This window comes from Musca autumnalis, unplaced genomic scaffold (assembly GCF_047663935.1).
Source record: "Musca autumnalis isolate F117 unplaced genomic scaffold, ASM4766393v1 scaffold_1, whole genome shotgun sequence".
Lineage (NCBI taxonomy): Eukaryota > Metazoa > Arthropoda > Insecta > Diptera > Muscidae > Musca > Musca autumnalis.
In genome coordinates, this window is record NW_027411644.1 from 132,586,830 (window position 1) to 132,610,542 (window position 23,713).

Genomic DNA, 23,713 nt, shown 5'->3' on the forward strand with positions numbered 1-23,713 from the left:
GGATTTTTGACATCAGTGGGTCCTAATTACCCTAAAAAGTGCTTTGTTTTTAAAAAAAGAAATAAAAAATTTTCCTCGGTACGATATGGGTTAAAGAGAACATTTAACCGCGTAGCCGGTGTTGGACACTGTCCATAGGTTAAAGTCTGAAATTCCCGGGCGAAAGTCGGCCACCCACTAAAAACTTCTAATTTTGAAAGGAAATTTAACTGCTGCCTTTGCAATGATACACATATTCCATTGGTCGGCTGTAAAAATATGAGAAAAGCCATTGGTATTTGTGGAACTTTGAAGACACATATCTCGGCAAGTATGGACTTGTGCAAGACAAAATTTACAGTATCGGCCAAAACTGAAGCACCACCTCAGTACATTTTTTTAATGATAATTTTTTTAAGAAAACAAAGTAATAAGCGGACAAAACTAAAGCACCCCCCAATTTGAGGTACAACAAAAACTATTGAAATCAATATTTCGTTGCGTATCCTCTATTCTGAATGACACAATCACATCTTTTAGGCATAGAGGATGCTATATTATTAATTATTGCAGGCGAAATAATTGTTGAATATGTTTTTTGTGAAGTAATTGTGAACAATAATGTATTTCTAATTGGTGTAGTTTATTTACCACATGGCGATGTTATGGCCATGGAGGAAAATATATCTGACTTGGTGGTCAGGTACTCCAATGTTGTTATTATGGGAGACTTTAATAACAACTTGTTTTACCTGCCCCGGAGTTTATTGGTGAGAGAAGTTTGTAGCCGTTTGAATTTATCTGTTGTGCACAATTCAATGCCAACGCATGTTGATGTTGCGCACTCCTCTACTTCTTTGTTGGATTGTTTTCTTGTGTCATGTTTGGGTTTGTTAGCGTGTTCTAACCAGTTTTCGTGTCCAGGAATTTCGGATCACTCGTTTATTTTTATATCTGTTAATGTACTGAGTTGTCGTTCTCGGAAATTTTATGAGTATGCAGACTATAGTTCTGTTGACCCTGCAGAGCTTTCTAATGCCTTTGTTTCGTGCAACTTCGATGATGTGTATTCTCTGGCAGATGTTGATTCTCAGGTTACTGTTTTGAACTGTGGCCTTCAGCATCTGCATGGTGTTGTTCCTGTTAAAAGAAAGTATTGTAGAATTAATAACGTGGACTGGTTTAAATCTCCCGATATTCGATATCATCTTTCTCTTAGGGATGCTGCATATAGTGAATATCTTCGTGATAAGAATATAAATAATTGGAAAATATTTTGTCGTTGCAGAAATCGTGCCAAGAAAGTGATAAGGAGGTTGAAGGGGGTTGCACATAAGGAGATGTTTATGAATAAAACCACAAAAGAGATGTGGTCGATATTGAGTAAGAACGGTTTGCGTGATTCTGAGAGCGAAGTGAATGTTGATGTAGAGAGGTTGAATGCTGATTTTGTTTCCAATCAGACGGTGGATGCTTTTGATGTTTCTTGTGTTCCTGTTGGCGCTTATGATGGTTTTTCGTTTCGTTGTGTTGATTATGATGAATTGGTAATTGCGTTTAATAAAATAAAGTCTAAAGCAGTAGGTTCCGATGGTTTCCAGCTTAAGTTTCTTAAGCTTGTGTTTCCTCTTGTTGGTCAATTTCTGTTACATATTGTTAATACCATGTTAACAGCGTCTGTGTTTCCCGAGGTGTGGAAAATAGCCAAAATAGTGCCTATTCACAAAAGTGGTGACAATGGTGAATATAGACCCATATCAATAATGCCGATCCTTTCAAAAATGGTCGAATATGTTATGAAGGATCAAATGCTTGGCTACATTAATGAACATGAGCTGTTGCATGAGAGTCAGTATGGATTCAGGAATAATCGCAGCACAACATCGCTTCTTGTTGGGTTGACTGACAATATTAGGAATACTGTTAGTGCTGGTGGTTGTTGCGTATTGTTGTCACTGGATTTGGAAAAGGCCTTTGACAAATTAAATCATGCCAATTTAGTTAGGAAGTTGCATCGTCTGTTTAATTTTTCATCCTCAGCCTGTAATTTAATTTATTCGTACTTGTTCAATAGACGACAGTATGTTTCATGTAAGAATAGTGTTTCTGGTATGCTTCCCGTGAGTAGTGGTGTTCCTCAGGGGTCTGTTCTTGGACCTCTGTTATTTGTAATGTATGTTAATGATTTGTTGAGTTGTGTTAATAGTAGGAGTTGTATGTCATTTGCTTTTGCTGATGATGTCCAAATTTTGTTTAAAGGAGAATATATGTTTTTGGATGTTCTGCAGTCGTCAATTGATTTCAATGTCAATATGTTGGTTACTTGGTTGTCTTGTAACGGGCTCTCAGTTAATACTCGGAAGACTAAAGTGATGTTTTTTGGAAACTTGCAAGAGGATTCAATTAGTGTTTCCATCTATAGTACTACTATAAATGTTGTAAGCTCGATGAAATGTCTTGGTTTGTTTCTTGATAGTGGTTTAGTGTTTGATGTGCATGTGAATTCTGTGGTGTCCAAGGTAAACTTTGTTTTAAAAAAGTTGTACTGTTTGGACTTAGTTCTGTCTAGAGACATTAGAATTCAATTGGTCCATGCATTGATTATGCCTCACTTTTTGTATTGTGCTGAGATTTTCGGGGGTAGTTATGGTTTTGTTTTGCGTAAGCTGCAACTATTGTTTCATAGTGTTATGAGATATGTTTTCTGTGTTAAACGTCGTGATCATATTTCTCCTTATGTGAAAGAGTTTCTTGGCTGCACGTTTGAAAATTTTTTGAGTTTGCGGTCTATGTTATTCTTCTATAAGGTTTTTAAGTTGAAGACCCCTTTATGTGTGTTGAGTCTGTTCACGTTTTCTCGTTCTGAGAGGAACAAACAGATAATTGTTCCGCAGTTGGCTCCTTTTTTGGAAAAATCGTTTTATGTTAGAATTTCGCGTGTTTATAACAATCTGCCACCATGTCTCAAGACATTTAATTCCTCCTTAACACGTTCGCGGACGCAAGCAAATTCTGGGAGGTGAAAAAGATGACACCCAATTATTTTCGAAATTAGTTTTTTTGTTTTTATTTATTAATTATTGATTATTATTTTTTATTTATTATAGAATCTAATTTGTTGAAATAAATCGTATTATGTATATTAATCACCAACACTTAAGATTATATACAAGTAAATGAACAAATATTGGCTGACAATGTGAATGCTATAGCATTCACGTCATTTTGCATCGGAATGCTATAGCATTCACGTCCGCGAACGTGTTAAAATGTTACAAGAATAAATTATGTGCTCATTTTAATCGTAATCAAATACAGCGTTCATAAATGTTGTCTTAGTTTGTAATGATATATTGTTGCATAGCTGATTCTATTAATGATTATTTTGTTATATATTTTCATTTCTTAATTTATATGCTTTTGCTTTTATTTATGTTTAATTCTATTCATGATATGCTAAGAAATATTGTTAGATATAAGTATCTGAGAGTAGTTATTGTATAGCTGTTTTTGGAACCGCTCATGGCCCTATGGGCTAGGTTACTGTGTTTGTCAAATAAAAATTAAATTAAATTTAGCTTTAATCCCCAAAATACTGAAAATCGGAAGTTACCGTTATATGGGAGCTATACCCAGACGTGGACCCAGGTTCACGATTTTTGGTGGGGATGTTTAGTGGCCACTAGGAACCCTAAGTACCAAATTACAGCTAATTTAGTAGGAAAACGTGGCTTAAATATCCAAAATATCGAAAATCGGAATGTACCGCTATAAGGGGGCTATACCAAAACATTAGCCGATATTGTTCATATTCATCCAAAAATGATGCTACAGCATCCTCTGGTCAAATAAAATCGCTTACGATTCACAGAAGAACGGTAGACGCCGACTTATTCAGTCGACGACAAGCAAAAAATCCTTCCGCCTCCATGTTTTACAGTGTCTTTGCAATATTTAGGATTTAACGGTTGCCAATTTGGCCCACGCCTTTTACCATCTTAGTACTTTAAACTCATTGTTTCAGTTCAAATGGGTCTTCCATGCTGGCTCCTTCATTTTTAATCGATATGAAAGTTTTTTTTTTTTTTTTTGCTGACTGAATAAGCCGGCGTCTACCGTTCTTCTGTGAATCGTTCTTTTGCTAATTTTTAAACCTAAGCTATTCAGTATTTGACCAGAGGATGCTGTAGCATTATTTTTGGATGAATATGAACAATATCGGCTAATGTTTTGGTGTAGCCCCCTTATAGCAGTACCTTCCGATCTTCGGTATTTTGGGTATTTAAGCCACAGCGTTCCCAGTGGTCAAAAACTAGAGTTTGGGAATTCCCGATTTTTTTTCATTCCCGGGAAATCGGGAAAGAAAATTTCTCATTCCCGGGAATCCGGGAATTCCCGGGACTATGGTAAGTCGAATTCGTGGGGCATAGACGTGACAGAGAGTAAGCAAACATGAAATACCTACTCCCCACGGTGCGCCTTAACTAACTTTAAATGAAAGGTGCTTACACCTGGGATGTTCATAGATGAGAGACATCAACGAAAAAATCGCCGGAGGTATTTTCAAATAAATCACGCTCAAAGTTTAAATTTTTAGAGCTTTATTATGTTTTGACAATTTTGCTCGAAAGCCGAAACCCCTATCGAAATGGTATTAGAGCAGATATTGTAGCAGTGAAAACTATCAACATGATTGATCTTAATGTTATTTCCGTAGGTTTTACCATTTTTGAGATATAGAATTTCAAATTGGGACAATGAACTGGCTGTATCGTCTCCTTATAAAACAATGTCATGAAGGGTGCACCTTAATTAACTTTAAATGAAAACCTGAGTAGGTTTTGCGGATTCTGAAACATCAATGTTCATAGATGAGAGAAATCCAAAAACAAGAAAAAATCGCTGGACGGATTTTTAAATAAATCGCGGTCAAAGACCACATTTTTAGGGTTATTTTAGGTTTTCAGGATTTTGCTTGGAAACGTAGAATGAATGCCACCAATAAAAATTTAGACTAGAACAACCCTGACTAACTAAAAATAAAGAATTATGTGAGGGTATTTTGTACGAATTATAGCGATTTTAACAATGGACCAGCAATTACGAATAATCGGGGCACGAATTATCGCTATTCTACTATACATATTTCCAATAATAAATAACTATAAGGCAAATAATATACGACTTATACATAAAAATACAACTACCCGTATTCCCGGGAATTTCAAAAAAATTTCCCGGCAAATCCCGTTCAAAAATTTCGGGAATTCCCGGGAAATCCCGGGCCGGGACTTCCCGACCAGAAACTCTATTGGATGAATATGAACAATATCGGCTAATGTTTTGGTGTAGCCCCCTTATAGCATTACCTTCCGATCTTCGGTATTTTGGGTATTTAAGCCACAGCGTTCCCAGTGGTCAAAAACTAGAGTTTGGGAATTACCGACTATTTTTCATTCCCGGGAAATCGGGAATGAAAATTTCTCATTCCCGGGACTATGGTAAGTCGAATTCGTGGGGCATAGACGTGACAGAGAGTAAGCAAACATGAAATACCTACTCCCCACGGTGCGCCTTAACTTACTTTAAATGAAAGGTGCTTACACCTGGGAAGTTTTTGCGGATTCTGAAACTACAATGTTCATAGATGAGAGACATCAACGAAAAAATCGCCGGAGGGATTTTCAAATAAATCACGCTCAAAGTTTAAATTTTTAGAGCTTTATTATGTTTTGACAATTTTGCTCGAAAGTCGAAACCCCTATCGAAATGGTATTAGAGCAAATATTGTAGCAGTGAAAACTATCAACATGATTGATCTTAATGTTATTTCCGTAGGTTTTACCATTTTTGAGATATAGAATTTCAAATTGGGACAATGAACTGGCTGTATCGTCTCCTTATAAAACAATGTCATGAAGGGTGCACCTTAATTAACTTTAAATGAAAACCTGAGTAGGTTTTGCGGATTCTGAAACATCAATGTTCAAAGATGAGAGAAATCCAAAAACAAGAAAAAATCGCTGGACGGATTTTTAAATAAATCGCGGTCAAAGGCCACATTTTTAGGGTTATTTTAGGTTTTCAGGATTTTGCTTGGAAACGGAGAATGAATGCCACCAATAAAAATTTAGACTAGAACAACCCTGACTAACTAAAAATAAAGAATTATGTGAGGGTATTTGTACGAATTATAGCGATTTTAACAATGGGCCAGCAATTACGAATAATCGGGGCACGAATTATCGCTATTCTACTATACATATTTCCAATAATAAATAACTATAAGGCAAATAATATACGACTTATACATAAAAATACAACTACCCGTATTCCCGGGAATTTCAAAAAATGTCCCGGCAAATCCCTTTCAAAAATTTCGGGAATTCCCGGGAAATCCCGGGCCGGGACTTCCCGACCAGAAACTCTATCAAAAACATATCCACTAAAAATCGTGGACCTGGGTCCACGTTTGGGTATAGCCCCCATATAGCGGTAACTTTCAATAGTTTTTGTTGTACTTCAAATTGGGGGGTGCTTTAGTTTTGTCCGCTTATATTTGCGAACTAAAATGTTTTTTGAAATTTAACTTTTGTTTATTAAATTCTGAACTGCTTATTTTTGTGTTTTCCAATAATATAGGTATAAATAAATAAAAAGAAAAATAAAAAATACTACTGTTTTTTTATACCCTCAGCCTTTAGGCTAACAGACAGGGTACATGACAAAAAGTCAAAAAAATTTAACATTGATGAAACCATGGTTTGCACTCTTACAATTCGCGAAATATTGGAGTGTACCACGAAATATGACCATTGTTGGATCAAACGAAGTGTTTTTAATCAAAGCTCAAAAATGTGGCTAAAAAAGTTTATTTGCCGCGTAAATGAATAAAAATAGGTAAAAACACGTTGAAGCAAACGAGTTATTTTAGGTTGTTATTCGATTGGCGGTTAAACCGTTTAAATTACGGATATCTGTCCAATGTAAAAGTAGAAGAATACAAAATGAATATTACACTTCAAATGTATCAGATTTCAAAATCTCCACTACATCCACCTTTTATGGATGCTGACATTTTGAAGCCAGATTTTCGGTGTTTTTGTATTTTTGATCTAACTGCGACGCGCATTCGGGTATTTCAGAAAACATATAAGAGTTTCAAAGTACTCCTGATTACGCATAATTTGATATGCATATTGACTATGTAGCCCAGACAGCATCACAGTAATCCACTGCCAAAGGCCAAAATTTAGTGCGATATTTTTTCGAAAAACCCTATTTTTTGGGTACAGTATTTACAATATCCTTTTGATTGTGCTGGGACCCCCAAGATATTTTAGTTTTTTGACGGTCTGGATCATATAAATCATAGATCGTGAAAATCCATACACTAGAACGGCGAAAACAGCAACTGCATAAACCGAAAAATGTGCGTAAAATCTTTTTGAAAATATCGCAGATTTAATCACATTTTCCGTGGATCATTTCCTTTTCTATGAAGAAACTGACATATCACTCGCGTTTTTGCGAAAACAGCGGGTTAAAAAAATTTAGTGGCATGGGAGCTGTATCCGATTTATCCCAAAAATAGTGTGGTATGCTACATCCACGGTTCTTGATGGATTTTATCGAAATATGTTTAGATCGATGTATTTTTTCATGCATGATTAGGGTGTCCAAAACCGAAACAAGTTAACCGGTTTTGAGTTACAAAACCGAAACCGGTTATCGCCAAAAACGTCATTTTCGGTTAACCGAAAAAACCGGTTATTTGTGTCGGTTAACCGGTTTTTAAAAAAGTAGTAATATTTTTAAAATTTCATTACAATTGTATTCTTGAGAGTAAACTAAACATAACTAACAAAAGGTACGGCTAAATTATAAATGTCGGATACCTTTAAACTTGAAAATATTTAGTGTAAAATGGCACAACTCCAATATAGTTCAATTGAACGATCTATGAAAAAACTGCGTATACGTAATATCACACGGTTGTGAATGACGTGAATTCAATGACGTTATTCATACGTTTTTGAATTATTACTGTAAACTAAGAACTTGTCGAATTTAAGGTTTTAAAGGGTAACGATAACAAAGTACATTTTTATTCCGGCACGATAATTTGAGGTTCTCAATGCAAGAAGGAGAATCCAGACTTAATAAAATGTAAATTTAATTCCTTTGGTACACAATCGTATATTTGTAAGGGCTTTTACTATTCTTAGAGCACAATTTCTGACTTATGTTTGCTGTCTCCACTTTAAGGTTGAATGTTAAATAACAAGGATATTATAAGATAATTATATAATAAAGAATTAGTTATACTTAATTTACCCCTTGCCGCACATTTTTAATCAAATATTTATCAATTATGAGCAATTTTGTACCTATTTTGCAAAACCGGTTTAAACCGGTTAACCGGTTTTGAAAATTTTTGAAAACCGAAAACCGGTTTTTGAAAAAACTGAAAATTTCGGTTAACCGAAAACCGTTTTGTTTTGAAAACCCGTTTTTTGGACACCCTATGCATGATAGTGAGATCGGATGCGCATAAAAAGTGTATGCACTTTGTGCAAATTATAAGCTTTATACAGTTTGTTGCACACTAAACTGCAGAAGATGCTACATCTTAGCGGCCAAAGTAAATCCTGGCAAATGTGTACAAATTAAAAGAGAAAAATGCCCTGTATTGGTAAACCGCATGCGCATCAAGTGATTTTGAGGATTTCGCGATTTACACGAATTTCAAGATGAACATTACCCGATACAGTTTTATTTCAAGATTATACCCCATTTAGAGGAAACCAACATTTATTTGAAAGATACCCATATCTTCTGTTAGATTTTAGCGTGTATTCCAGAAGTGATTAGAATAAAAAATGTGATTTTTTACGTGAAATTTAACTAAAATAGAAAACTAACTCCGACCTATTTTTCTTACATTTTCTTCAACTCACAAAATAAATTTTAATAAATATTTTCTCTTACAAAAATTTTATAAATTTCCTCTATATATTTTTTTGTTTTTTGCTATAATATGCAAACCGCTAAACGAATTTGTATAGTTTTGGTTTCATATGAATCCTCGCGATGTTTAGATTAGCAAACTACCAATTGTTTTGAATGCTTTCCTAATTTCCGCGAAAATTTACAACTTTTTCACTAAAGTTATGGGACCTCAGTAAACATATAGTATGTACGAAGCCATAAATTAACAATGATTCTCGATATAATAAATAGCGTTTTTATAAGATTTTTTCTAATAATCAGAATTGAAACCACCATAACTTTTGCGCGCAAAATCCAAAATTAGTATCTCGAACAGATTTGAGATTGGGATTTTTTTCTAAACCCATGCACCAAAAATCGTTCATGTAGCGTCGAAAACAAATTTTAATTTTTTTCAAATGGAATATTAAAAAATTCTGACTTTTCCTCATATACACTTTGATACGACCAAAAATGTGCCTCATCGAAATAATGGTTTTAGACCCCACGTATGTTTGGACGAAATTCGTTTCAGACAATTTGGAATCGATTTAGCCATGTCCGTCAGTCCGATTCGAACCAAATTTTGCACTTCGTAAAATTTTGCCCACGTCCACTCCTTCTGGTACCTCCCCCACAAAAGTTCAAATATTTTCTGTAAAATGGTGTGAACGATAATTCTCGAAGGGAGCAATCGATTTGAACTAAGCTTTGCCCATCATATTATTCCTTGCACATATAGATCGGGTTCGAATATGGACTACGTCCGTTCACTACTTCGGGTACCTCCCACACAAAATTCGGAATAAGTTGAGATTAGGAGCTCCTTTCGGATCTTTGTAAATTTTTTTTCAGCATGTTGTCCTTGCTATCCCCTTAATGAGGGTATCATTTTTTCGAGGGTTCATTCTTCCTGAGATTATGGAATAAAAGCTCCAAGAAACTCTGACGATTGGTCCATGCTTTGCATATCGTAATAGTTCATCCAAGCATGTATCAGTTTGAAATATGGGCTATATCGGTCCCTTGAAGCACCTCCTACACAAAATTTGGGAAAAGTGCAGTTTGAGGACTCGTCTCGGATTTATTTGAAATTTTTTTGCAGAAGATTGTTTTCACGGTCCCTATTACAACGGTACAATTTTTTCCCGGAGTAAGTTTATACTTCCTGGGGAAATGACCCAAAGTCTCCAAAAAACCCTGCCGACGCGTACTAAAGTGGCTACAGTGCAAACTTTTTCAAAAATGTCTTCCAAAACTTTGTTGAAAATAATTTAATATTTCTCTATGAATAAGATTACTTTATTTATTTTCTGGACACATCATAAAGGTATCCAGGCAACTAAATAAATTAATATATCCTTTTGAATCCTGTCTCTAAGGATAATTATTAAATACAAAAGTTTTATTAGATATTTAGTAGTGTAGAGTCCATTTTAGGGTCCCGGAACCTTTTATATGAATTCAGATCACTTAGGCTGATCAGGTCCGATAAGAACACAAAAAATATTTGTGGCGGTATTATGCCAAAAACCCCTCTTATACGACATCTGTTGTGTGTACGTGGTGCGGTTTCGACATATTATATGTCTGGTTAGTTTTTAAATCCAATAAATATCTCGACCTAATGCCTCTAGTACCATCTCTGTCCATAAAAATACCTTCAGGTCAATATAAAAAACCATCTTCGTTTTGGGTCAACTTTTTTGTATAAGGGGACAAATTCGATTATCATTCGACTTGGTGATAAAGTACATTTTTTCAAGTCATATAACTCAAATATTGATTTAAGTCGACGAAAAATACTCGATTTTATAACTCCAAAATCATTTCCAAACATTTTTTGCAAAATTTATATGAAAAATTGAACTTTTCCTGAATTACTATTTTCCGAAAATTTGCCCATATTGGTACACCGGTATCCATGGTATGTATCAGAGGGTTTTGTATAGATTTATCGATGTCAAGCCTTTATTTAACATCTGTTGATGACCTCTGAGGGATTTGCTTAATAACTCGCACCATTATTTGATTATCCCCTGCTGTAGATCCAGTTGTACATTCACCTCCTTCCCATCTTACCGCAATTTTGGTACTTTTTACGCGGTATACAGCTCAATTTTAAATATTTTCATGTTCTTATATTTATTTCTGGACTGCGTTGGATCCACAATTTTCAGAAATAAACATTTTTCATATCTTTGATACAAATTTGGGACTATAACTTTTGTTTTTATTAAAAAATCAGAAATGTCTTGTTTTCGGCATACATGTCTGTCAAAATTAAACATAAGGGGCATAAAATCTATTCCTCATGAAAGCTTTTTGCCCCATTCTTCTGACTAAAAACCATCTTATGCCAATCAATACAAAAAAACTCAGCAAAAATTAGCTAATAAATATTCGAACCACGGAGTTGCATATGTTTTGATCACGCTAAAACACGTGATCCTCCGACATTTCACACATTTCTGTAACATAAGTGTTAAGAACTGAATAATCATTTTAAAATCATGAATGTAGGGTCAATAAAGAATCTAATTGCAAAAATAAATATATTTCAAAACATAAAATGTCCTTAAAAATAGCCTAAATGTGATATAGGCATCTGAGTTGCAAATGTTTTGAGCAGCACTGTATGTCAGTAATTTGGTATAGCCCCACATTACATCCTTGTCTTCTATTAAAGGACCTGTTGGACTCCATCGAATGACATTTTGGTCTCTTCGGATATCCTACAGATTACAGTGTGACACCAAATGGAAGCCAAGGTCTAGGGCTGATAAATTCCCTTTGGGAATGAAAGCCAATATTGTGTATATTAAGTAACCCAAAGGATCCCATAGCTGATAATTCTGAGTTATGGCGTAATGATTTTTTTGATTGGCCCCCAATAACGCCTGAAAAAATGCTGTATAGCTTTGTTTTGCGATATTGTTTCATCATTTTTACCCTCAGCATTTATGCTAACGAGGGCATATACACTTCAATACGGGCAAAATGTGCCTCATCGAAATAACGCTTTTAGACCCAAAGTATGTTTGGACGAAATGTGTTTCATACAATTTGGAGTCGATTTAGCTAGTAGATTGCGCACGATAACTCTCGAACGGATGAGCCGATTTGGTCCAAAATTTGGCTTTCGTAATATTTTTAATTAACTTAATTTAAGTTCGAAGATGAGTTATATCGGTCCACTCCTTCCGGTACCTCCCCCACAAAAGTTCGAAAATGTTTGGAACATTTGTGCGTACGATAATTCTTGAAGGGAGTAACCGATTTGGTCCATACTTTGCAAATCGTGAAATGTCTACCAGACTTAGATAGGGTTCCAATATGGACTCTATCGTTTTACTCCTTCGGGTACCTCCCACACAAAATTTCGGATAAGTTCAGTTTAGGACCTGCTCTCGAATTACTTTGATTTTTGATGTAGCAACTTGAATTCACTGTCCCCTATACGACGGTACAAGTTTTATCAGGGGCAAGTCCATACTTCCTGAGAAAATAGCCTGAAAGTTGCTAAAACCCTAATGACACCGAGTGTGGAGGTTGGAGCGCAAGATAACTCTCGAACAGGTCTGCCGATTCGGTCTAATATGTGGCCTTCGTAATATTTTGTGCAAACTTAGTTTAAGTTTGAAGATTAGCCATATCGGTCCACTTCTTCAGGTAGCTCCCCCACAAAAGTTCAAAAATGTGCGCGCCATAAATCTTGAAAGGAGTGACCGATTTGGTCCAAACCTTACACATCCTAATATATCTACCAGATATAGGTCAGGTTCGAATATGGACTACATTTGTCCACTTCTTCGGGTAACTCCCACACAAAATTTCGGATAAATTCACTTTGATTTTTTCAAAATCTAGAAACTCGGGCAAAATCTTTTGCCCGCTTTGTGATAAAAACGTCAGTTTTTTAACCAAAAATTTAAATTTTGACTTTTTCTGCCCACCATTTTCTTCTTTATTTGCCGATCCGCATTCGGATTTTGGCGATCATACAATAACAAATTAAGTATTTTATTTGTATATATAGATATATGTTTATGAATATGTTGTGGTAAATTATTCAGCAATGGTGATCTCTCTATTCCTCGAAGCGTTGATAAGGCTTCTTTCATTTGGTTGATTTGTCCACTCCAAAATGTTTTTTATCCAGGATATTTCTCTTCTTCCTCTTGGCCTTTTTCCCACAATTTGACATTTAATTATGCTCTGGATGACAGAATACTTTTCGTTTCTCATTATGTGTCCCATATAGGATATCTTCCTACTTTTTATGATATCAAGAAGTTGTCGTTTAGTGTTCATTCTTCTCAGGACTTCTTCATTTGGTACTCGGTCAGTCCAAGGAATTTTCAGTGTTCTGCGATAAATCCACATTTCAAATGCGTTCAATTTTTGTTCGTCTATTGACTTTATTGTCCATGTCTCGGCAGCATATAGTAGAGTGGACCATACATAACATTTTATGAAGCGCATTTTTGTTGTGATGTTGACGGTCATGACTTGTTAATATTTTGCGATGGTTAAAAAAGGATTGCCTAGCTACTTCTATTCGGCATTTTATCTCTCTCGAGGCATCCCATTGGTCATTTATAAGGACCCCAAGATATTTAAAACTCCTTACCCGTTCTATTTCGTCATTTTTTATTTTCAATGATGTGTTGTTTTGGTAAGTTTTTCTACTTATTACCATATATTTCGTTTTCTTAATGTTAATCTTAAGACCGTACAATTCGCTTTTTTGAGTAAGCGAGTTAACCAGTTTCTGTAGACCATATAGGCTAGTGGCAATTAATGTTGTGTCGTCGGCGTATCGTATATTGTTTATTAATTCAGAGTAATTCACCATTACGCCAATTTGTTCGTTTTCAACTGCTTCTTGAAATATTTTGTTGGAGTATAAATTAAATAATAGAGGTGATAGGATACACCCTTGTCTAACGCCTTTGGATATTGGGATATTGTCAGTGAGTTCTCCATCAACTTGAATATTTGCAGTTTGTTGCCAATAAAGGTTTTTATGCATCTTATTTCCTTTTCTGTTATTCCGGTATCCATCAAGATATCCATCATTTTTTCATGCCTGACCGTATCGAAAGCTTTTTCGTAGTCGACGAAACATAAGAATATATCTTTTTGAACATCTCTACATTTTTGAATAAGGACTTGGATACTTACCCAGCAAAATGTTTGTAGCCAAAGAAGTAGTTGAATCATGAGTGCAAGTGATTTCGGACTACATCTTTTTACGTGAAAGAAGTCATGAATTTTACAAGGGCATGGTGCAGTGAGGATACTATCTAATTTGCTTCTTAAGCACACATTTTGCATTAGTTCTTTGCAGTGGATAAATATACATTCCATGGAAAGTATTTTGAATTGATTTTTCGATTGATTTTAAAATTGATTCGCAAGCAAGCATTTTGAGGATATGGGAGAAGTTAACATCGAATAAGCGAGGATTTTTCACTGATTTGAGGCCTCAGGGACATTTGGAAAAATTATTTAAAAGAGTTGTGGTAACTTTTAATTAATATTTATGGTCTATTTCTCTAGGACGATTCGAATTAAAATTCGTTCAAATTACTACTAAACTCATGTTTTTGTAGAACATGTTTGTTTGAAAAAACAGTAGTTTGATAATAGTTCGATAGTTTTAATGAAATTGAAATATAATGAATATAAAGCAGTGGAATATCTAAATAAATCATTATAAAAAGCGATTGAGTACAAATAAAAATGAAATACTTTTATTTTAGAAAGTTAACTTTTAATACTCAAAAATACCCAAAAACATCTTAAAATGCTTCTTCCATAGGGTCATGCAAAAGAGGTGATAAACATCTAAAATTGATTGCATCCTAGCTGCACCATGCCCTTGTTAAAATCATGACTTCTTTCCGTAAAAATACATAGTCACTTGCACTCATGATTCAACTACTTTCATGGCTACAAACAAAGATGCAGTCTGACATTTCTTGCACCCATGATTATATTTTTGGATGCAAACCTTAAAAAAACCATAAAATAAATTGTTTCTTGTGTTCTTAAGAATTTTATTTGCAAAAAGTTATAACAATGTAAACATTGCTAAACTGTACAAATTTTATGAAATGGATCCAAATCGGACATTGTCAAAATGTGAAAGACGGAATGCATTTTTCATGACTCTGCGTGGACTACTTCTAAAAAAGCTATTCAATCACTACTTCACATAGAACAACTTCAAATAAATTTTGCTGGGTAGTAGTGCCTCTCGTGTTCCCATGCCTTCTTTGAAACCGAATTGTGTTCTCCCCATATTTGGCTCACACTTAGGGTAGATTCTTTTATGTAGTATTTTAATAAATATTTTTAGGGCATGACTCATTAGACTAATTAGTCTATAATCACAGCATTTTCGTGCATGTGCTTTTTTTGGTATAGCTATAAATGTAGATTTTAACCAGTCGTCGGGGTACCCACCATTTTAGTAAAATCTAAAACTTGTTACAAAATGGATCGATATGGAACTAGATTTGTACGTCCTTCATAAGCCCACAAAATATATGACAAACGGTTTATTAGTTTTCGAGATAGAGTTGGCACCTCAAAACCTTTTTCAACAACAGGTTTTCCTAGATGGTTATTTGTCAAAAAACTTCGCATATATTTTTCAAAAAAAGATTCACAAAGCATATTAAGTTATACTTTTTCAAATGAAGAAAAATCTACCAAAAAAAGTTTCGTTGTTTCGTAAGTTTCACGAAAAATGACTTTTCCACTGGTGATCATTATTAAGGCTCTAGAAGCACTGTAAAATTTGGGCTTACATCCATTTGAAGGCGTAAAGATTTTCGCACGGGGAAAATTTCCTTCCCGAATATACTCGGGGAAAAAGGTATATCTGACAAAAACTTTTTAAGTTGTGGCTGACTTGATAAATGCAGTATTTACATTGCAAAAAATGACAATATCATTAAAAGATGAAGTAAATAAGTGTGGCAACACTGACATTGTCAAAAAAGAGACGTGTCATTTTGCTGCATTCATGAACGCACACATTGCTTTACTATTTGTAAAATTCGGTTTTTTGAAAATAAATTTAATATATTGAATAATTACCACAAATCCGCCATTTTTAATAGTTTCTTATGTATTTTTCCTGTTTTCTTCGCAAATGTCAGTTGGCATAACAGTACTAAAGAAATGTCAATTGGTGTGCAGTCCACTTGGAAACACTGCACAAATTCGGCAATTGCAGCTCAGTGTGATGTGTCGCGTGACATTTATGAAGTCGCGACGATGTCAATAAAAAGACATGCTGCATTTATGAAGTCGCGACAATGTCATTTGACGCATCATACTGCATTTATGAAGTCAGTCTGTATTTTGTTGCTATTTTTCAAGATTCAGTAGAAATAATAATAATATGAATGTTACTTCATATTTATGTTCTGTAGTTGAGTATTAATGAGCATTCTAAAGAATATGTTAGGAAACACAAACAGATTAGCATATATGAGCCCAAATATAGGAAAAAGTTTAACATTTGTCCCCATTTTATTCATTTTTAGTGGTGTAGGAATTTATCCTCGGAGCCGACTCGGAGTCGGAGTCGTGAAAAAAACTGGCCTGGAGTCGGAGTAGCGCCAAAAATACCTCGACTCCGAAATCCTCCTTATAACATATATCTTAGTTATTTTTAATCTGTTAACATTTAATAGAATGTTCGCGGGGTAGTTTGTCCTTATTTAGGTTAAGCCAATTTTGTTGCATACTGTAATTTATGTCAAATGGGCCTGAAGGCCTACGATTACATGTGAAATAAATGAAATGAAATGAAATAAATGAGAATAGGATGCAGTCCAATTTGCATACAAAGCACGTGTTAGATAAAAATAACTTATTGTTTGTGTAAAACAAGAATAATAAGAATTTTATTGCATTAACACAAATTATGAAATTGCTCCATTAAATTCAATCGCAACTGAGTTTGTTTCCTCCGCTCTCCATTTAATCCAAGCTGAACTGTTCTTGCTTTATCTCCCAGCAAAATAAATTGGAAGTAGTGCAATGTGGACTAGTTCTGTCACGGCATGTTTTGATGCAGTTCAAACGGAGTCGTGAAAAAGGCACTCCAGTCCTCACATTTTAACTGCATTTGGATGCAATCAAAGAATCACATCCACTTGTCACAATTTAACAGCATCCGGATGCAGTCCAAACGTCGTTCGCTACATTTTATTAGCAGATGTTAGAGATCCCTACATGTACATAAATCAGTTTGTACATCTCTACAGGCAGCGGATACATTTTACAAAAAGAGATAAGCGTGTTAACATTTCCAAACATTTGTTAATACAAACTAAATAATATTTAATTTGTGAACATTCTTCCGGTAACTCACGACAAGAAAATTTCCGAATGGAGTGCTGTTGGAGTACATGTCGAAAACTTAACTGGTGATGGGAAGACCCATTTAGCAGATGAAACAAAAACAGTTCAGCTTGGATTAAATGGATAGCGGAGGAAACACGCATGTTTGCGATTGAATTCAATGGAGAATTTTCATAATTTGTGTTAATGTAATAAATTTCTTAATATTTTTGTTTTACACAAATAATAAATGCATTTTTTTGTTCTGGGATATTTTGTAATGGCTTGCACAATTTCCGCAGAATGCCTGTATCAAAACACGTGCTTTGGACTGCCTCCTATTCTACCCCAAAGGGTTAGTTAAAATGCTATGACAAAGGGTCAGTTGAAATGCAGTGCCAGATGGTCAGTTTAAATGCAGTGCCAAAGGGTCAGTTAAAATGCCGTGCAGTTGGAGTGCCTCTTTCAGTAGTCACGCTCTTGTAAAAATCATGAGTGAAAATGCGTAATATGATGCACTTCCAGATCACTTGTACATATCATTTAACTGCCTCTTTGGAGGCAAACTTTTTGCTGGGCTGCTAAATGGGTTTTTATATTTTCTTCCATTAGGACATTTTTCTTTTCATAAGTTACCTTTTATTTTACTTCTAAAAATGGTAAAAGTGGTAAAATTAGCATAAGTTGTGAACTGCACTTTTCGAGTAAAAAGTGGTAAAACTTGAAGATTCTTGCAAGTAAAGGAACGGAGCTTTTACAAAAAAATTTTGAAAATGTTTTTCTGTTTTTGTACGCATTTCAGGGATGTACAAACGGACTTATGTACTTGTAGGGACCTCCAACAACTGCTAATAAAATGTAACGAACGGAGTGCCTTTTTCACGACTTCATTTGGACTGCATCCGGATGCAGTTAAAATGTGAGAAATGGATGTCATTCGTTGGATCGCATCTGAATGCACATACATAAAATGTGGGGAATAAGTGCCTTTTTTCGTTAGAACTGCATGCCGTGAAAGAACTAGTCTACATTGCACTACTTCCAATTAATTTTGCTGGGAGTGATTTGGAACTGCATCAAATTATGCATTTTTACTCATGAATTTTACAAGAGAGTGACTACTGAAAGATGCATTCCATTAGCATTGCATTTTAACTATCCCTTTGGAATCGCATTTTAACTAACCCTTTAGTATAGAATAGAATGCAGACCAATTTACATCCAAAGCACGTGTTTTGATGTAGTGCTTTGGATGGAGTTTTAAGGCACTCTTCGGAATGCGTTTTATACAGTTCTAAGATGCAATAAAAATGCAAGCCATTGCAAAATGTCCCAGAATAAATAAAAAGAATTTATTATTTGTGTAAAACAAAAATATTACGAACTGTATTATATTAACACAAATTATGAAATTTCCCCATATAACATCAAGTCTTTGATGACATTTTCGTCGACGATTCGTTAACGAAATTTCTGAAATTGTCTTGTACGACAATATGCATGACCTTGTCTTGCAATGTGTCGTGGCAACAAACCCAAAAATGTTCAAAAAAAAGCGTGCTATGAAATGATTGTTCACATATTGATTCAAATATACAATTTTCATTTTGAAATAAATGTAAGATAATAAAATCATGAAATTCTGAAATCACGTCAATGTTTGCTTTAACCAAACAGCGGTAAGTCAGAATAATTATGTGAAGGAACTTTAACACTAATTTAAGTTTTAATACATGTAGGTAGTGAAGTTATGTAGAATTCCGAAAGTTCCAGAGGTTTTAAAAGATGCGGCTGTGGGATATGGTAAGATTATAGACTATATTAGCGGTTATTGTACAACATCCATACATAATATTTTCTTTCTACAGAATCCATAAAAAAGGGAGGTCGCCCCCTCTTCTATACGTTGTGATGAGAAAATGAGGCGCGGATAAGTTCAAAAAAGTTGGACCGGAGTATATTCAGGAACGAATTATTAATGTAAGATAAAATTTATAAAATTATATGTATATTTTTATAATTGGAAATATCGTGTACGATTCATCAATGTTGTCTTAAGACATTTTCTATTGGGTACTTCATTAATTTTTTTAATTTTTATTTGACAAAGACAGTAACCTAGCCCATAGGGCTATGAGCGGTTCCAAAAACAGCTATACAATAACTACTCTAAGTTACTTATATCTAACAATATTTCTTAGCTTATCATGAATAGAATTAAACATAAATAAAAGCAAAAGCATGAAAATTAACACGTTCGCAGACGTGAATGCTATAGCATTCATTTGCAAAGTCAATTTTTTGTCATTTACTTCTATACAATCGTACGTTTTTGCGATTAAAGTACATAGTACTATTAATTTTATCAATATCCATAATATAATAAATAAAAAATTGTAATAGGACTAATAATTATTTAATAAATACAAAAAACTAACTTCTGAAAAAATTGGGTGTCCGCGAACGTGCTAAGAAATGAAAATATATAACAAAATAATCATTAATAGAATCAGCTATGCAACAATATATCATTACAAACTAAGACAAAATTTATGAACGCTGTATTTCATTGCGATTAAAATGAGCACATAATTTATTCTTGTGACATTTTAAGGAGGAATTAAATGTCTTGAGACATGGTGGCAGATTGTTATAAACACGCGAAATTCTACCATAAAACGATTTTTTCCAAAAAAGGAGTCAACTGCGGAACAATTATCTGTTTGTTCCTCTCAGAACGAGATAACGTGAACAGACTCAACACACATAAAGGGGTCTTCAACTTAAAAACCTTATAGAAGAATAACATAGACCGCAAACTCAAAAAATTTTCAAACGTGCAGCCAAGAAACTCTTTCACATAAGGAGAAATATGATCACGACGTTTAACACAGAACACATATCGCATAACACTATGGAACAAAAGTTTCAACTTACGCAAACTTACGTGTTTTGATGCAGTGCTTTGGATGTAAATTTGAAGGCATCCTATTCTACCCTAAAGGGATAGTTAAAATGCGATTCCAAATGGTTAGTTAAAATGCAATGCCAAAGGGTTAGTTAAACTGCAGTGCTAATGGAGTGAATCTTTCAGTAGTCACGGTCTTGTAAAAATCATGAGTGAAAATGCATAATTTAATGCACATCCAAATCACTTGTACAAATGATTTAACTGCATCTTTGGAGGCAAACTTTTTGCTGGGTATGAATGTTCATATAAGTACGCCTCTATATCCTTGATACCACCGGGTTGCAATTGTGAAGCCTTGTGCACAAAAGGTCAGCCGTTTATAACAACTTTTTACACGGCTGACCTTTTGTGTACAAGGCTTCACAATTGCAACCCGGTGGTATCAAGGATATAGAGGCGTACTTATATGAACATTCATACCCAGCAAAAAGTTTGCCTCCAAAGAAGTAGTTAAATCATATGTACAAGTAAGTGATTTGGATGTGCATTAAATTATGCATTTTCACTCATGATTTTTACAAGACCGTGACTACTGAAAGATGAACTCCATTAGCACTGCAGTTTAACTAACCCTTTGGCATTGCATTTTAACTAACCATTTGGAATCGCATTTTAACTAACCCTTTAGGGTAGAATAGGATGCAGTCCAATTTGCATCCAAAGCACGTGTTTTGATGCAGTGCTTTGGATGTAAATTTGAAGGCACTCTTCGGAACGTGTTTTTATTTAGTTTTAAGATGCAATCAAAAATGGTAAAGTTATATGTAACTTGGAGTAGTTCAATTCTTCCTGACTAATTTGCGGAGGTTACATAAAGGAACGGAGCTTTTACAACAAATTTTTGAAAATGTTTTTCTGTTTTTGTACGCATTTCAGGGATGTACAAACGGACTTATGTACTTGTAGGGACATCCAACAACTGCTAATAAAAAAAAATTTCTGAGCGACATTTTTGCAGAACATTTCGAAGCTGAAAAACGTCATATTGTGGTATTTTTCAGTAATTCAATTCAATTTATTTTCATAAATGGGAACCTAGCCCATAGGGCCCATAGGGCTCTTAAAATAAAGAACGGAAAGGACATTGAAGGAAGCGAGGAGAAGGTCGAAGTGCTCTACGAAAATAATCCTCACTCGATTCGACTGAAGACATGTCATCTCAAAAATAAGCTAAAGCAACAGTGAACAAAGATATAACGTTAATTCCTGATGGCTTACATGGTCTCTAGCAAAAACTTAATCACGCCATAACGCGGAAGTTCGACTCACGGCGGATCTGTCCTTCGGGGTTCTTAATATACTCACCAAGGCCTTTCTTCCCCAACAGGAATTTTCCGTGCCCCAGACTTTCACCTTCATTTTGTTGCACAGTGTTATTTACAATAGGCTTGATGTTGTCGGAGACTCGAAATCACAACCAAAGTTGTTAAAACTCTCGTCGTAATGATAAAGTCATTGCAAAGGGTTGGTGAAAATGACATGCCAAAGCATTGGTGAAAATGACATGTTAAAGCATTGATGTAAATGACATGCTTTGGATCCAAAAATTAATAGAATCAAGTAAGAGAACACTTTTCGAGTAAAAAGTGGTAAAACCTAAAGATTTTTGCACGTAAAGGACCTTTTTAACAAATTTTTGGAAATGTTTTTTTTTTCTGTTTTTGGACGAACAAATTGGGATGTACAAACTGACTTATGTACTTGTAGGGACCTCTTACAACTGCTAATAAAATGTATTGAACGGAGTGCCTTTCACGACTTTATTTGGACTGCATCCGGATGCCGTTAAAATGTGAGAAAAGGATGTCAATGCTGGATCGCATTCGAATGCGGTTAAAATGTAAGGAATTGGAGTGCATTTTTCACGACTCCGAATTGAACTGCATCCGGATGCAGTTAAAATGCGAGAAGTCGATGTCATTCGTTGGATCGCATCTGAATGCTCATAAAATGTGGGGAATAGAGTGCCTTTTTCACGACTCTGTTAGCACTGCATCAAAACATGCCGTGAAAGAACTAGTCTACATTGCACTACTTCCAATTAATTTTGCTGGGTAGTTATTACTGACTTCTAATCTTAATATACTCGATTTACCACTTAAACATTACACAGTTTTTAATATTGCATACAATAATTTTGGAGTAAACCACAATTCGAATCGATCAAAGCTTTTATATCTTATTAAATTAATATCCTTCAAGAATGCCATCAATAAAAATGTCGACTGGAACAACAAGGAAATGCCTTCAAAAAGAGTATTCTTTGACGTGGCCCTCTAAAAATAAAAATTATTTGAGGTTATACAGACTTCGAATTCCAGAAAAAAACATTAATTATCGAGAGAACCTAATGTATGTATTTTATATGAATTATCGCGATTTTTAGAATGGACCTGCAGCTTGATACAAATTATCAAGAATTACGAATAATCGGGTCACGTATTATCGCTATTCCAATATATTTCCAACATGAAATAACAATATCGCAAATATATGACTTATACATGCTTTTCAAAAAATTTTCCCGGCAAATCCCGAGAATTCCCGACCCCAAACTCTATGGTGTGTATTTTAGGAAAGGATGGGGGATAAGATCGTTTGTTTATGTATGATGTTAGTGAAGGTGTTGTGTGTGAATGGATGGGTGATGTGTGCTGTTAGTATGAATATCGTAATTATTATTGGCTATTGCTGAGTGTTGGTGGGCAGGTGCAGGAAGTTAGCAACTTCAACTGGCCTGTTCCATAGGGTTATTGGGCGTAGTCTCGTGGGTGCATTTGGGCAACGAGAAAGGTGTGCTGTATTGTGTATATGCGGTTAAAATGTAAGGAATTGGAGTGCATTTTTCACGACACCGAATTGAACTGCATCCGGATGCAGTTAAAATGTGAGAAGTGGATGTCATTCGTTGGATCGCATCTGAATGCTCATAAAATGTGGGGAATAGAGTGCCTTTTTCACGACTCTGTTAGCACTGCATCAAAACATGCCGTGAAAGAACTAGTCTACATTGCACTACTTCCAATTAATTTTGCTGGGTAGTTATTACTGACTTCTAATCTTAATATACTCGATTTACCACTTAAACATTACACAGTTTTTAATATTGCATACAATAATTTTGGAGTAAACCACAATTCGAATCGATCAAAGCTTTTATATCTTATTAAATTAATATCCTTCAAGAATGCCATCAATAAAAATTTCGACTGGAACAACAAGGAAATGCCTTCAAAAAGAGTATTCTTTGACGTGGCCCTCTAAAAATAAAAATTATTTGAGGTTATACAGACTTCGAATTCCAGAAAAAAAAACATTAATTATCGAGAGAACCTAATGTATGTATTTTATATGTGTTTATTCGGCCCGAAGCGACCAAATGTTTAGTCCGCACTATAGGGACTT

The 23,713-nt window shown here is 34.8% G+C and overlaps 2 protein-coding genes and 1 long non-coding RNA gene across 4 annotated transcripts in view; 2 read left to right on the forward strand and 1 right to left on the reverse strand.

Moving 5' to 3' along the window:
- Pnn (desmosome associated protein-like protein pinnin) overlaps positions 1 to 23,713 on the forward strand; it is a 63,234-nt gene that overhangs the window by 18,056 nt on the left and 21,465 nt on the right. The window lies entirely within an intron of this gene.
- LOC141386463 (uncharacterized) overlaps positions 1 to 23,713 on the reverse strand; it is a 64,349-nt gene that overhangs the window by 11,191 nt on the left and 29,445 nt on the right. The window contains exon 2 of one of the 2 annotated variants that reach the window (XR_012408385.1): positions 604 to 1,119. The exons of the other annotated variant lie outside the window; for it this stretch is intronic. The gene's annotated coding sequence lies outside the window, so the exon portion shown is untranslated. Of the gene's footprint in view, positions 1 to 603; positions 1,120 to 23,713 lie in introns of those variants that run through there. 2 annotated transcript variants of the gene reach the window in all.
- Positions 18,867 to 19,402, forward strand: LOC141386489 (uncharacterized). Its single transcript, XR_012408388.1, has 3 exons — positions 18,867 to 19,016; positions 19,077 to 19,140; positions 19,206 to 19,402. It is a non-coding gene; the product is annotated as an uncharacterized lncRNA (long non-coding RNA).